We start from the raw sequence: 14,659 nt of genomic DNA, 5'->3' as shown, positions 1-14,659 counted from the left end.
TACTTTCAAGGACCTTGGAAGGGGGTTAAACCTTCGTGATGGATAATACTCAGGGTTGAGTATTGGGGAGCAATGGAAGATGGGTTATCTTGGTTGGTAGGATGATAAATACTCTCGGATGAGCATTGTGAAGAAGATTATTGCTCAAGGGGGAGTATTGGGTTAATGAAGGGGATCGGACCTTCATTGGTAAAGTGAAAAATGTTCTTGGATGAGCATTGAAAAGAAGATTACTGCTCAAGAGAGGGCATTGAATACAATGAATGGGAGTTTCATTGGGAACTTGATGCATGCTCTCGGATGATCATTGTGAAGTGAAGTAGAGCTCAAGGGGCAGCTTAGGCGGTAATGAAGAATATGAGATCTTCATTGTGGGGTTGTTAACAACATATGAAGTTGTAAATAACGTAGAGTTAACTCTTATGGAGAAGAGTTTGTTTTCAATTTTTGATGTGTGACAAAGGGGGAGAATGGAAGGTTAGGTTAGGCCTTCATTCCAAGCAGGGGGAGTTTGCCCTCTAGGAAAGGGAGAGAATGAAGGAAACCTTCATTCAAGCCTTGTGATAAAGAAGAGGTTAAGCCTATAGGATTTAGCCTTGGTATAAAGAAGAGGTTAAGGCTATGGGATTTAGCCTTGGTATAAAGAAGAGGTTAAGGCTATGACATTTAGCCTAACTTAGAGGTATTGTCAAACATCAAAAAGGGGGAGATTGTTGAGGCAATTTACCTAGGTCAAGTTTGACCAGTTTGACTAAGCTTGAGTTGAGTCAAGCTTGAGTCAGGATTTGAGTTTTGATATTTGAAAATATAAGGAGATTGTTAGAGGAATCGTCCGGTTATGGAGATGGCTAAAGGGTTGATCAGGTTGATGAGAATACAAGTCAAGTAGGTCAAGGCTGACAGAAGACTTGACTGGGAAAGTCCTAACTAGATGTTAGGCAATTGGAAAGTCCTGGTGAGGAGCCAAGCAGTTGAAAAGTCCCGGTGAGGAGCTAGGCAATTGGAAAGTCCCGGTGAGGAGCTAGGCAATTGGAAAGTCCTAGTGAGGAGTTAGGCAGGAGAAAGTTCTGGTGAGGAGCCAGACAATTGGAAAGTCCTGGTGAGGAGCCAGGCAGTTGGAAAGTCCAAGTGTGATCTTGGCAAAGGAGAAAGTCTTGGTGAGGAGCCAGACAATTGGAAAGTCCAAGTGTGATCTTGGCAAAGAGTGTAAGTCCAAGCATGTGGTCTTGGCAAGGTAAGTCCTAGTGTGACTTGGCAAGGAGAACTCGATAACTAGGATGAGGCCAAAGGAAGCTCTTGAAGGCAAGGCGTGAAGGATGGGGAGATATCCGAGGGACGCAAGGCTGATAGAGGAGGCTAGAAGGCTAGTTCGAGGTTGGTCGGGTGTGGCCAAATGCTAGGCATGGAGACCCAACAGGTCACGGTTGACCAGGAGTTGGGTTGGAGATTTTGGACTTGAGTTTGAGTCAAGTCCAGGCTAGTCAATCGATTGGACGATCAATTGAACCAGGGTCCAATTGATCAGTCGATCGATTGGAGTGTGCTGCGATTGTGGGAAGGCCCAATCGATCGGTCGATCGATTGGGATGTGGAATCGTGAGCACAGAGGCTTTCCCAATCGATCGGGCGATCGATCGGGAGCTGACAATCGATCGGTAGATCGATTGGGTAGCAGAAGTTCTCACACGGACGCGAGAGCACAGAAAGGTGCTGAATCGATTGGGTGATTGATTCAGGTAGTCCCAATCGATCGGTCGATCGATTGGGAAGTGACCGTTGTGCAGGATACAGGTGATGGACGACTGGGATTGTGCAGAGCTGATGTGGCAATCGATTGCGGTTGATCTCAATCGATTGGGTGTTGGTTGCTACTCGGAAAGCCTAGAGGTTCCGCTGTACAAAAATTTTGTACAAAGGTCTGAACCTTTTCCTAGCTACCATGTGTTCTTTTAAATTAAATTTTGGATCGCCTGCGGAACTTAACACGTTTGATCCAAAACTTAATCTATTTGTTCTTTTAGGTTTTGACTTGGATCTCCTGCGGAACTTAATACGTTCGACCCAAATCACCTTAAGTTATTAATTCCATTAAATATTAATTTCCATAATTGGTTCCCAGTACTGACGTGGCGAGGCACATGACCTTCTTGGATATGGGAGCAACCACCACCGACTAGACAAAACCTTTTATAGAAATCTAATATTTAATTTCCTAAAATAACTTTAGGTTAACCAAAAAGAACAATCAAATCACAAGGAAAAATAAAACAAAAGAACACTACTTCGAAAAACATATTCGAAATACTAGAATCGTAAGCCTCTTGTATTTGGTATTATTTCCAAAAATAACTAGTATGATGCGGAAAGAAAAAAAATACTAGTTATACCTTTTAGAAAGACCTCTTGATCTTCTACCGTATTCCTCTTCTAACCTCGGACGTTGTGTGGGCAACGATCTTCCGAGATGAGAATCCACCAAAGCACCTTCTTCTCCTTTCTTCAAATTTCGGCCAAAGCTTCCAAAAGATGAAGATCTTTTCCACCAACCAAGCTCCAAGGGATACAAGCTTTCTCTCCTTCTTCTTCTTCTCCAAGTAGTATCCGCCACCACAAGAGCTCCAAGCAAATAGAGAAGGTTCGCCACCACCAAGAGGAAGAAAGGAAGAGAGGTTGGCCACCACAACACCAAGGAAAAGAGGAGAGAAATAATAGAGGTTGTTCACAATGAAGCATTCTCTACCCCTCTTTTATAATCCTTGGTCTTGGCAAATAAGGAAATTTAATTAAAACTTCCTTAATTCTTTTGCCATGAAAAGGAAAAATTTATTTAATTAAAATAATTTTCCTTTTCTCAATTTACATGGCCGGCCACACCAAAGCTACAAACAAGGAGAGTTTTAATTAATTAAAACTTCCTAATTTGTCTCCAGAAATTTATAAAATTTCTCCAATAATTTAATCCCTTCATGATTGGTTTATAAAAGGAAATTTAATAAATTAAAATCTTTCTTTTAAACATGTGGATAAAAAGAAAGTTATCTCTAAAAATTAAAATCTCTTTTAATCTACAAATAAGGAAAGATATCAAATCTTTTCTCAATCTTTTGTAGAAACTAATAAAAGAGAATTATTAATTTTTAAACTTTCTTTTAAATCATGAACATGGTTAAAAAGGAAAGTTTTCTTAAAATTTAAAATCCTCCTTTAATCAACAAATAAGGAAAGATTTCAAATTTTAAACTCTCTTTTAAACATGTAGATGATTTACAAATAAGGAAAGTTTTTACCAAAAATTAAAACCATCCTTTTAAACTACAAATAAGGAAAGAGATTAATCTCTTCTCTTAATCTTTTGTAGAAAACTATAAAAGGAAATTTTTAATTTTTAAACTCTCTTTTAAAATCATGATATTCACATAAGAAATAATTTTAATAAAAATCCTTTTTAATATTCTAGTGGCCGGCCACCTAAGCTTGGGACCCAAGCTTTGGCCGGCCACCTACATGACTCATCCACTTGATCTTGGCCGGCCCTAGCTTGGGTTCCAAGCTAGCTTGGCCGACCCCATTAGATGGGTAAGAAGGTGGGTATGCGGTGGGTATAAATCTCTATATACTAGAGGCTACGATAGGGACCGAGAGGAGGAATTGGTTTTGGTCTCCCGATGAAATTAAGCATCCCGTGTTCGCCCCGAACACACAACTTAATTTCATCAATAATAATTCATTCCACTAAAGAACTATTATTGAACTACCGCACCAATCCCAAATTACATTTTGGGCTCCTTCTTATTATGAGTGTGTTAGTCTCCTGTGTTTAAGATATCGAATGTCCACTAATTAAGTGAGTTACTGACAACTCATTTAATTAATATCTAAGTCCAAGAGTAGTACCACTCAACCTTATTATCATGTCGGACTAAGTCCACCTGCAGGGTTTAACATGACAATCCTTATGAGCTCCTCTTGAGGACATTATCAACCTAGTATCTCTAGGACACAGTTTCCTTCTATAATCAACAACACACACTATAAGTGATACCATTTCCCAACTTATCGGGTTTATTGATTTATCGAACTAAATCTCACCCATTGATAAATTAAAGAAATAAATATCAAATATATGTGCTTGTTATTATATTAGGATTAAGAGCACACACTTCCATAATAACTGAGGTCTTTATTCTTTTATAAAGTCAGTATAAAAGGAACGACCTCAAATGGTCCTACTCAATACACTCTAAGTGTACTAGTGTAATCATATAGTTAAGATAAACTAATACCTAATTACACTACGACCTTCCAATGGTTTGTTCCTTTCCATCTTGGTCGTGAGCTACTGTTTATAATTTATAAGGAACCGATAACATGATCTTCTGTATGTGACACCACACACCATGTTATCTACAATATAAATTAATTGAGCAACTACATTTATCATAAATGTAGACATTTGACCAATGTGATTCTTATTTCTAGATTAATGTTTATACCAAAAGCTAGGCTTTTAGTATACACTCTAACAATCTCCCACTTATACTAAAAGACTAAGCTGCCATATCTGCTGCCATACATCTGATTCCCAACCCTTCAACATGCCCATCAAAAGCTCTTGCCTTAAGGACCTTAGTGAAAAGATCTATAGGTCATCACCTGATGCAATCTAGGCAGCAACAACTTCTCCTCGTTTATACGATTTCTCGTATTGGGTGGTACTTGCGCTCTATTGTGTTTACTTGCCTTATAGACTTATGGTTTCTTCGAGTTTGATACTGCACCAACATTATTACATTAAATTGTAACAATCTTTGGACAAACCAGAAATCATATCTAAGTCTATCTTGAGGTTATTGAGTCATTCAGCTTTTATGGCTACCTCAGAGGCTTGCCATATACTAAGCTTCTATGGTGGAGTCCAGAAAAACACCTATGCTTATCACTCTTCCATAGTTATGACTATACCTCCTAAAGTAATTACAAAACCCCGAGGTTGACTTATTATTATCCCTATCCGATTGGAAGCCAAAATCCATGCAACCCACTAGGACCAAATTAACTGCCTTGTAAGCTAGCATATAATCTCTAGCGCCTCTAAGGTACTTTAATATATGCTTTACTGCAGTCCAATATCCTTGTCAAGGGTTACTTTGATATCTGCTAACTATGCCCTTGGCAAAACAAATTTCAAATCTCGTGCATAGCATACATTAGGTTGTCTAACTGCCGAAGCATAAAGAACTGCCTACATGTCCTCAATCTCCTTTAATGTCATCGGAGACATCTCTTTAGATAAAGACACTCCATGCTTAAAAGGTAAGAAACCTTTTGAGGAGTTTTGCATGCTTAAAACGAGCAAGGATTTTTCCGATGTATCAAGCTTGGAATAAATATATTTTTTCTTGTGATCCCTTATTACTTTGATCTTAAAAATATATACATTCTCCCAAGTCCTTTATATCGAATTATTTGGACAACCATACCCCTACTTCTGACAACATTTTGATATTGTTTCCAACTACAAAAAATGTTATCTACGTATAGTACAAGAAATACCACCACGTTTCCATCACATCTTTTGTATACACAAAACTTTATCCGTTTACTCAATAAATCCATAGGTGTGGATTACTTTGATAAACTGGATGTTCCAAGACCTTGAAGCTTTGTATCAGTCCATATACTGATTGAGCTTGCACACAAGATGCTCTTAGCACTTTGCAATGAACCCTTCTGGTTGCTTTATATGGATGCTTTCTTCAAGACTTCCATTAAGGAATGCTGTCTTGACATCCACTTGCCAAATAGATAAAAGAATCTGGATAGACTTAAGCATGGCTACCAGTGAAAAAGGTTTCCTTTTTCATCAAGCCTTGCTTTGAAGGTTTCTACCTTCCTGTCTATCCCTCTTTTTTTATTATAGACCTTTTACACCCAAAGGCTTTTACACCACTTGGTGGTTCTACAAGCTTCCAGATTTTATTAGAATACATATATTCTAATTCTATTATTCATTACTCTTTGCCAAGATGCTTCATATTTATCTTGGAGTGCTTCGTCATATGTCCGGAGATCGTTCAGGGATCGAGTTCAAAAACTCTCCCAAAACATGAATCTTTTAAGGTTGCTTAACAACCCTCCCACTACGACAAGGCATTTTCTGCAATTGTGTATCATTTGTGATACGTGTTGCAGTTTTCTTGTGGTATCTCATCTTGTACAGTTGGTACTAGATTAGACATGTCTTTTATTATTTTCTTAAGAACAAATTTACTTATGAGCACGTGGTTCATTATATAGTCCTTTTCTAAAAATCAGTCATTGATGTTATCAATGACCTTCTGATTTTTAAGACTATAAACCTACTTTTGTTTATCTAGGATAACTTACAAACAAGTGAACTCCTATCCAACTTATCATTATCTCTCTTTAACATATATGCTGGATTAACTGAATCCGAATATGCTTCAAAATAGGCTTACGCCTATTCAGCAATTCTATATGAGTAGAGAGTTATGACTTGGAAGGCACTATATTCACTTTCATTTTCAGAGTTTATCCTTAAAACAAATTTGGTAATTTTCTTAATAACTCATCATCTATCTAATTATTCCATAAGAGTTCTTTTCCTTCTTTCTACTACACCATTCTGTTGGGGTGTACCAGATGCAGTTAGTTAGGATTGAAATCCAACTTCTGATAAATGACTCCTAAAATCTCTCAAGAGGTACTTGCCACTACGATCTTCCATAGTGACTTTGTACTTTATTCCTCCGCATCAACCTTGTACTCTTTGAACTAATCAAAGTACTTAGTCTTGCGGTACATTAAGTAAATTTATTTGTATCTTGAATAGTTGTCTATAAATTAGACAAAATATTCAATACTACCTCTTGTCTGGATAGTCATAGGATCACACAAATCAGAATGAACCGATTTCAACATATCTTTGACTCCATACCCTTGGACTAAAAGCTTCTTGGTTATTTTCCTTCCAAGTAAGACTCGCAGTTGGAAAGATTTCCACTATCAATGAACCCAAAAGTTCATCACCTACCAATGAATCCTACTCAAGTATAACCTAGCTTTAGATGCCAAAGATATAATTGGTTCATTTCAAGGTTGCTTTCTCTTAAAATTAGAAGATGTGTTACTAATTTCCATTTGTTGCATCGTGGGAGTTATTGGATTATAAATTGTCAACCATCATACCGGAATAGATAACTTCCTATTTTTCTTGATAACAACTTTGTTATCAAAATAGACACAATATCTATAATAGTTTAGAAACCGAAATCAGGTTCTTTCTAAACTTGGTACGTAAAGACAATTACTTAAAATCCATATTTTATTCTTATCAAAGGATAAACATCTCCCACCGCAATGCTACCACTTTACAGTAGTACCCATGTGGACGGTGATTTACCTTTCATTTAGTTGTCGGGTTTCCTGGAACCCCGCAATGAATTGTAGACATGATTAATGGCATCTTGTATCTACACTCCAGGTTCCGGTAGATAACACCACTAGACATGTTTCAACTAATGAATTAAATACACCTAAATTGTTCTTAGTTCTTAGAAGATCTACCTTAATGTCCAAGTCCTATTTCCAATCATTACAATTGGGACTACTAAGTCTTTTCTATAGTATGACTACTGGGATTGACAAACATCCTAAGAATCACAAAATATTTTGTCAAGATCAACTCCTTAAAATCTCCATGAATTTGGTGGATACAAAATCGAAGAGGAGAGTTTATTCATTAATTTTATTATCTCGTTAACTTTACGTTATGACGAATAAAATTAATAGTTGATCTTTCTTTGAGCAAATATTTGGTCAAAACTTTAATTTAAAATAACATTGATTCCTCAAACAATATTATTTAAATTCACCAACACCTCAAACACCGTGAATTTTGCATGCCACGTTAGTGTGGACGTATACAAATTCATCATTTGTAAGAGGAGGGTTTTACCCATTGACTATCTTGTCAATATAACTTTTTGACAAATAAAATTACCTCAAACACCATGAATCTTGTATGCCACGTTAGTGTGGACGTATACAAATTCAAACATTTGTAAGAGGGGTTTATTAATTTTATTATATTGCCAATCTAATTTTATGACAAATCAATAGTTGGTTTCCCATTGGTCACACAAGTGATAGTAGTGACTCCGTTGGGGAGGATACTATTAAATGTGTCTAAGTGTATACCATTACTTGACACTAAGTCCATTAATAAGATTATGCCCCTTCCGTTGGGGAAGATCACACGCTCTTAATTAACTTCCTATAGTCATCCAAAAATGGAAGTCTGTTCTAGTGATCCGCAAACAAGCTCATCCGTTATGGAGGAAGGCACTCAGAGCCAACGCGCAAGCTTGTTTGCATCACTTACAAACCAGTAATGGAGACCATGGGATTTACTTAAAAATCCCTCTCCCACTTAGTTATTTATAAATGAGGAATTTTAACTATGCTAGCCTACTAAATATGTAAACCAACATGCATACACAGCACAATATAAAAGCAATAAATAGAAAATCTAATTTTCAACTATTATGGCTTTTATCTCTAGTTGTCCTCCGTGTGTTGTCATCCCAAGCTGCTGCCATATTTGGCCACTGCCACCGGGTCTAGCTGTCGCATCCATCTTGCTCCTAGTTCCGCTGCGCCTCTGGTCCTTAGAAGGTTCCACGCTTTGCAAGATTCGATCCGCGACATAAATAGAATTTTACATTTTTGATCCTATATTCCATAAAAGGAATGTACATGTATCTAGATCAAAATAAAATCCTAATAAAACTAAATACAGCTCCTGCTATATTTTATAATACAATCATGCACACACATATAAATGCCCTTGACATGTCCAAGGGTCCAATCACACACATAATAACTATAAGCCATAATAGTTGGATCCTGCATCCACAAAGTTAGCACATCCTACTATTAACCTGCCTAAATTATGTATGACATGTGCATAATTAAACTAATACCAAATACACAGAGGCAAAACCCTAGCTCTGATACCAATTGTTGGTTGCTACTCGGAAAGCCTAGAGGTTCCACTATACAAAAATTTTGTACAAAGGTCTGAACCTTTTCCTAGCTACCATGTGTTCTTTTAAATTAAATTTTGGATCGCCTGCGGAACTTAACACGTTTGATCCAAAACTTAATCTATTTGTTCTTTTAGGTTTTGACTTGGATCTCCTGCGGAACTTAACACGTTCGACCCAAATCACCTTAAGTTATTAATTCCATTAAATATTAATTTCCATAATTGGTTCCCAGTACTGACGTGGCGAGGCACATGGCCTTCTTGGATATGGGAGCAACCACCACCGACTAGACAAAACCTTTTATAGAAATCTAATATTTAATTTCCTAAAATAACTTTAGGTTAACCGAAAAGAACAATCAAATCACAAGGAAAAATAAAACAAAAGAACACTACTTCGAAAAACATATTCGAAATACTAGAATCGTAAGCCTCTTGTATTTGGTATTATTTCCAAAAATAACTAGTATGATGCGGAAAGAAAAAATACTAGTTATACCTTTTAGAAAGACCTCTTGATCTTCTACCGTATTCCTCTTCTAACCTCGGACGTTGTGTGGGCAACGATCTTCCGAGATGAGAATCCACCAAAGCACCTTCTTCTCCTTTCTTCAAATTTCGGCCAAGCACAAAGCTTCCAAAAGATGAAGATCTTTTTCCACCAACCAAGCTCCAAGGGATACAAGCTTTCTCTCCTTCTTCTTCTTCTTCTCCAAGTAGTATCCGGCCACCACAAGAGCTCCAAGCAAATAGAGAAGGTTCGGCCACCACCAAGAGGAAGAAAGGAAGAGAGGTTGGCCGGCCACAACACCAAGGAAAAGAGGGAGAGAAATAATAGAGGTTGTTCACAATGAAGCCTTCTCTATCCCCTCTTTTATAATCCTTGGTCTTGGCAAATAAGGAAATTTAATTAAAAACTTCCTTAATTCTTTTGCCATGAAAAGGAAAAATTTATTTAATTAAAAATAATTTTCCTTTTCTCAATTTACATGGCCGGCCACACCAAAGCTACAAACAAGGAGAGTTTTAATTAATTAAAACTTCCTAATTTGTCTCCATAAATTTATAAAATTTCTCCAATAATTTAATCCCTTCATGATTGGTTTATAAAAAGGAAATTTAATAAATTAAAATCTTTCTTTTAAACATGTGGATAAAAAGAAAGTTATCTCTAAAAATTAAAATCTCTTTTAATCTACAAATAAGGAAAGATATCAAATCTTTTCTCAATCTTTTGTAGAAACTAATAAAAGAGAATTATTAATTTTAAACTTTCTTTTAAATCATGAACATGGTTAAAAAGGAAAGTTTTCTTAAAATTTAAAATCCTCCTTTAATCAACAAATAAGGAAAGATTTCAAATTTTAAACTCTCTTTTAAACATGTAGATGATTTACAAATAAGGAAAGTTTTTACCAAAAATTAAAACCATCCTTTTAAACTACAAATAAGGAAAGAGATTAATCTCTTCTCTTAATCTTTTGTAGAAAACTATAAAAGGAAATTTTTAATTTTTAAACTCTCTTTTAAAATCATGATATCCACATAAGAAATAATTTTAATAAAAATCCTTTTTAATATTCTAGTGGCCGGCCACCTAAGCTTGGGACCCAAGCTTTGGCCGGCCACCAACATGGCTCATCCACTTGGTCTTGGCCGGCCCTAGCTTGGGTTCCAAGCTAGCTTGGCCGGCCCCATTGGATGGGTAAGAAGGTGGGTATGCGGTGGGTATAAATCTCTATATACTAGAGGCTACGATAGGGACCGAGAGGAGGAATTGGTTTTGGTCTCCCGATGAAATTAAGCATCCCGTGTTCGCCCCGAACACACAACTTAATTTCATCAATAATAATTCATTCCACTAAAGAACTATTATTGAACTACCGCACCAATCCCAAATTACATTTTGGGCTCCTTCTTATTATGAGCGTGTTAGTCTCCCTGTGTTTAAGATATCGAATGTCCACTAATTAAGTGAGTTACTGACAACTCATTTAATTAATATCTAAGTCCAAGAGTAGTACCACTCAACCTTATTATCATGTCGGACTAAGTCCACTGAGGTTTAACATGACAATCCTTATGAGCTCCTCTTGAGGACATTATCAACCTAGTATCTCTAGGACACAGTTTCCTTCTATAATCAACAACACACACTATAAGTGATACCATTTCCCAACTTATCGGGTTTATTGATTTATCGAACTAAATCTCACCCATTGATAAATTAAAGAAATAAATATCAAATATATGTGCTTGTTATTATATTAGGATTAAGAGCACACACTTCCATAATAACTGAGGTCTTTATTCTTTTATAAAGTCAGTATAAAAGGAACGACCTCAAATGGTCCTACTCAATACACTCTAAGTGTACTAGTGTAATCATATAGTTAAGATAAACTAATACCTAATTACACTACGACCTTCCAATGGTTTGTTCCTTTCCATCTTGGTCGTGAGCTACTGTTTATAATTTATAAGGAACCGATAACATGATCTTCTGTATGTGACACCACACACCATGTTATCTACAATATAAATTAATTGAGCAACTACATTTATCATAAATGTAGACATTTGACCAATGCGATTCTTATTTCTAGATTAATGTTTATACCAAAAGCTAGGCTTTTAGTATACACTCTAACATTGGGAGCACTGGATATAGCCATTGCGGAGCGTTTTCTTTGCAGATCTTTGCGATTTCTTTCCTGCGAGCTTATAGTGATCTTCAGCGACTTTCTCTAATCTTCACCGCTAGTTCTTGAAGGCTCTTGGGAGTGTTCTTTCAAGGTTCAAGAGGCAACAACAAGCAACAAGTAAGAAAGAAGAAGTAGTGTTTTCATTTGTATCTTGTACTCTCTTCTTGTATTTTTGTTTGTGTTGGTGTGTGAGTTTGTACGAGGCTTCTCCGCCTCCGGCTGCGACCGAGAAGGAGTGTTTCATTAGTGGAGATAGCGTCGTGTGTGGATCCTTGGATTAGTCACCTCATATTGAGGTGGATACCAAGTAAATCCTAGGTGTTAGCATTGTGAGTGTTTGTCTTCGAGTATTCCGCTGCACAACAAAAAGACGAAGCAAACCAACGTAAGCACGACGAAACGCTATTCACCCTCCCCCCTCTGGCGGGCACATCATTCCCAACATTATTGTCATAATTGGATTCTCGGATTGCATGTGATTATAACTTTGTGATGGATTCTATATTGATAGATTGAGATGATAATTTTTGATATACCTAGTGAGGATATTTTTTTAGTATATTATTCCTATTGATGTGTGATGCACTTGTGGTTAATGCTACTCTAGAACTTATTTAATTCTTTCGAGACCACATTATCATAAGTTTGCACGATTTTTATGAAGTCTATCTCACTTTCTTTTATTCATTCCTTTTGTTATCACATTTTTCTTGAATAATCCCCCTATTTTTGGACATTTTATTCTTTTCACTCTTCCATTCATTTCCACTTTACTCTTCTTATGGATGTAGATATTTTTGAATGTTTATGATGAGTATTTTGCCCGAGATGGACAAAAATTTAAGTATTGGGGGGTGAGAGAGAGAGAGAGAAATAGCTTACTAGAATTTAGGGGAAGCATAGGTAAACCATTCTATTTATCTTTTTTTTTGAGCTATTGATGATGTTGTATAGTGATGCACAACATGTTGAAAAAAAAGTGAAAAAAGGAAAAAAAAAACAAATCATAAATGAAAAAAAAACAAATCAGAAATGTTAGAAACAAAAGAAGGGGAAAAAAATAAAAAATATATACATTGACATGTTGTGTCATTTTATATTTCTTTGTGATATAATTTTTGGAAGAGACAATCCTTATTGTAGCAACATATAGATTTTATTATATATCATGAGTGGATTTTTATTGAAAACTATAGTAGAGATTGTCTACATATTTATTGGATGTATGGAAAAACTTTAACATGTGTTATTTTAAATTTGTTTGTGGTAGAATTTTTGTGAGTGACAATCTTTATTGTAACAACATTTGAATTCTATTGTATATCATGAGTCGATTTTTATTGTAAAAGCTATAGTAGAGATTGTTCACATTTTTATTGAGTTTATAGAGCTAGCTTGGAAGTTTGGATGAGAAATATTTTTGGGCATTGTTTACTTGTACTCATCTATGTAACATTCCAATATATCCATGTCTTCCATCATTACCTTACTTAATATTTCTTATTGTTTTTCTTAACTATCATTTTCTTTGATTCATATTTCTCTTACATTTCAAATAATACCTTCATTATTTTATTGTGCACTCTTATGTATATAGTGGTGGAGATTAGAAGTAAAGCAATCATATGGTAGTGCATGAATCCATGAGTAGATTGAGTGAGCTCCACTATTGCATTTATATAAGTGGAGAGTCACCATTACTTACCTTGTGAGGTTATTTCATTATCATTTTCAGTTTATCTAGTATGGATTGAAATTATCATGTTTGTCAATTAGTGTATGAATTGAATCCATGAATGCTTGAATCTTTGAGATTTGACAATCGTAGGTAACTTGCTTTTCACAATGTTCTAAAGCATGATTGAGAATTGCTAGGGGAATGCATTTTAGTTATTTTCTTCTTTTGTTGATTTGCTCGAGACGAGCAAGAATAAGTGTGGGGGAGTTGATAACTAATATTTTTATGTGATATTTTGGCTCTTATACTTAGCAATTTTACCCTCTCGTATACTTAATTCCGCATTTATACCGTGTTTTGCAAGTTGATATCTATTTAGAGTCTTGATATATTTTTTCCTATATTTTCTAGGATTTTATCTAAAAGGTGCATCTTGTTTTGTAGGGAAGCATTTAGGCTGTTGATCAGGATCAAATAATCCAAGAGTTCATCAAGAAGTGGAGCTCCAATTCAATGTAATTCCAAGTCCAATTTCAAAAACCCAACCCCATCCTCAAGTCAACTCCCAATTCCAAAAGCCCAATTTCATCCTCTTAATAGATCTAGATCCCATCAACCAAAACCAAAATCCAATAACCCATTAACCTTACCCTTTTTCTCCCGAGCCCGAACAAGGACCCGAGGAGTCTCTACTCGCAATTTTTAGGGTTAGGGCAAGTGACAAGCTTCACTGACGCCACCTTCCCTCTTCTTCCTTCTTCACCACCGGTCGACAGCTTTCCCTCTTCTTCTCTTCACTGCCGCCAGTCAGCCCTTCCTTAGTTCTTCTTCTTCTTCTTGATTCCAGCGGTGAGTGACAGCAGACTCTTCCAGGCGGTGGTGGGCTTCGGCAGTGGCTCCATTCATCCACCTCACCGGAGGGGTTCTCCGGTGTGATCTCCATTGTCTGATTCCTTCTAGCAGTTCCACCATTTGGGGTTCTGGCAACAATGCAAGGAGGCAGCGGTACAGTTCATCCCATTTCACAACATCTCCATTTTCGATCAATTTTCATTCGAGGGGGTTCATCGGTGGAAGATTTGTATCATTCTCATCATTGTCGAAGTGTGCAACAGTTCGGTAGAGTGCTACTGTTCATTGGTGTTCGGGGTTCGATCTCCGGGCCCTTGCATGATGGCTAGGATAGTCCTTGGTATCGAAGTGGAT

The sequence above is a fragment of the Zingiber officinale genome, chromosome 1B (genome assembly GCF_018446385.1).
Source record: "Zingiber officinale cultivar Zhangliang chromosome 1B, Zo_v1.1, whole genome shotgun sequence".
NCBI classification, from domain to species: domain Eukaryota; kingdom Viridiplantae; phylum Streptophyta; class Magnoliopsida; order Zingiberales; family Zingiberaceae; genus Zingiber; species Zingiber officinale.
Note: the sequence above shows the minus strand (reverse complement) of the source record.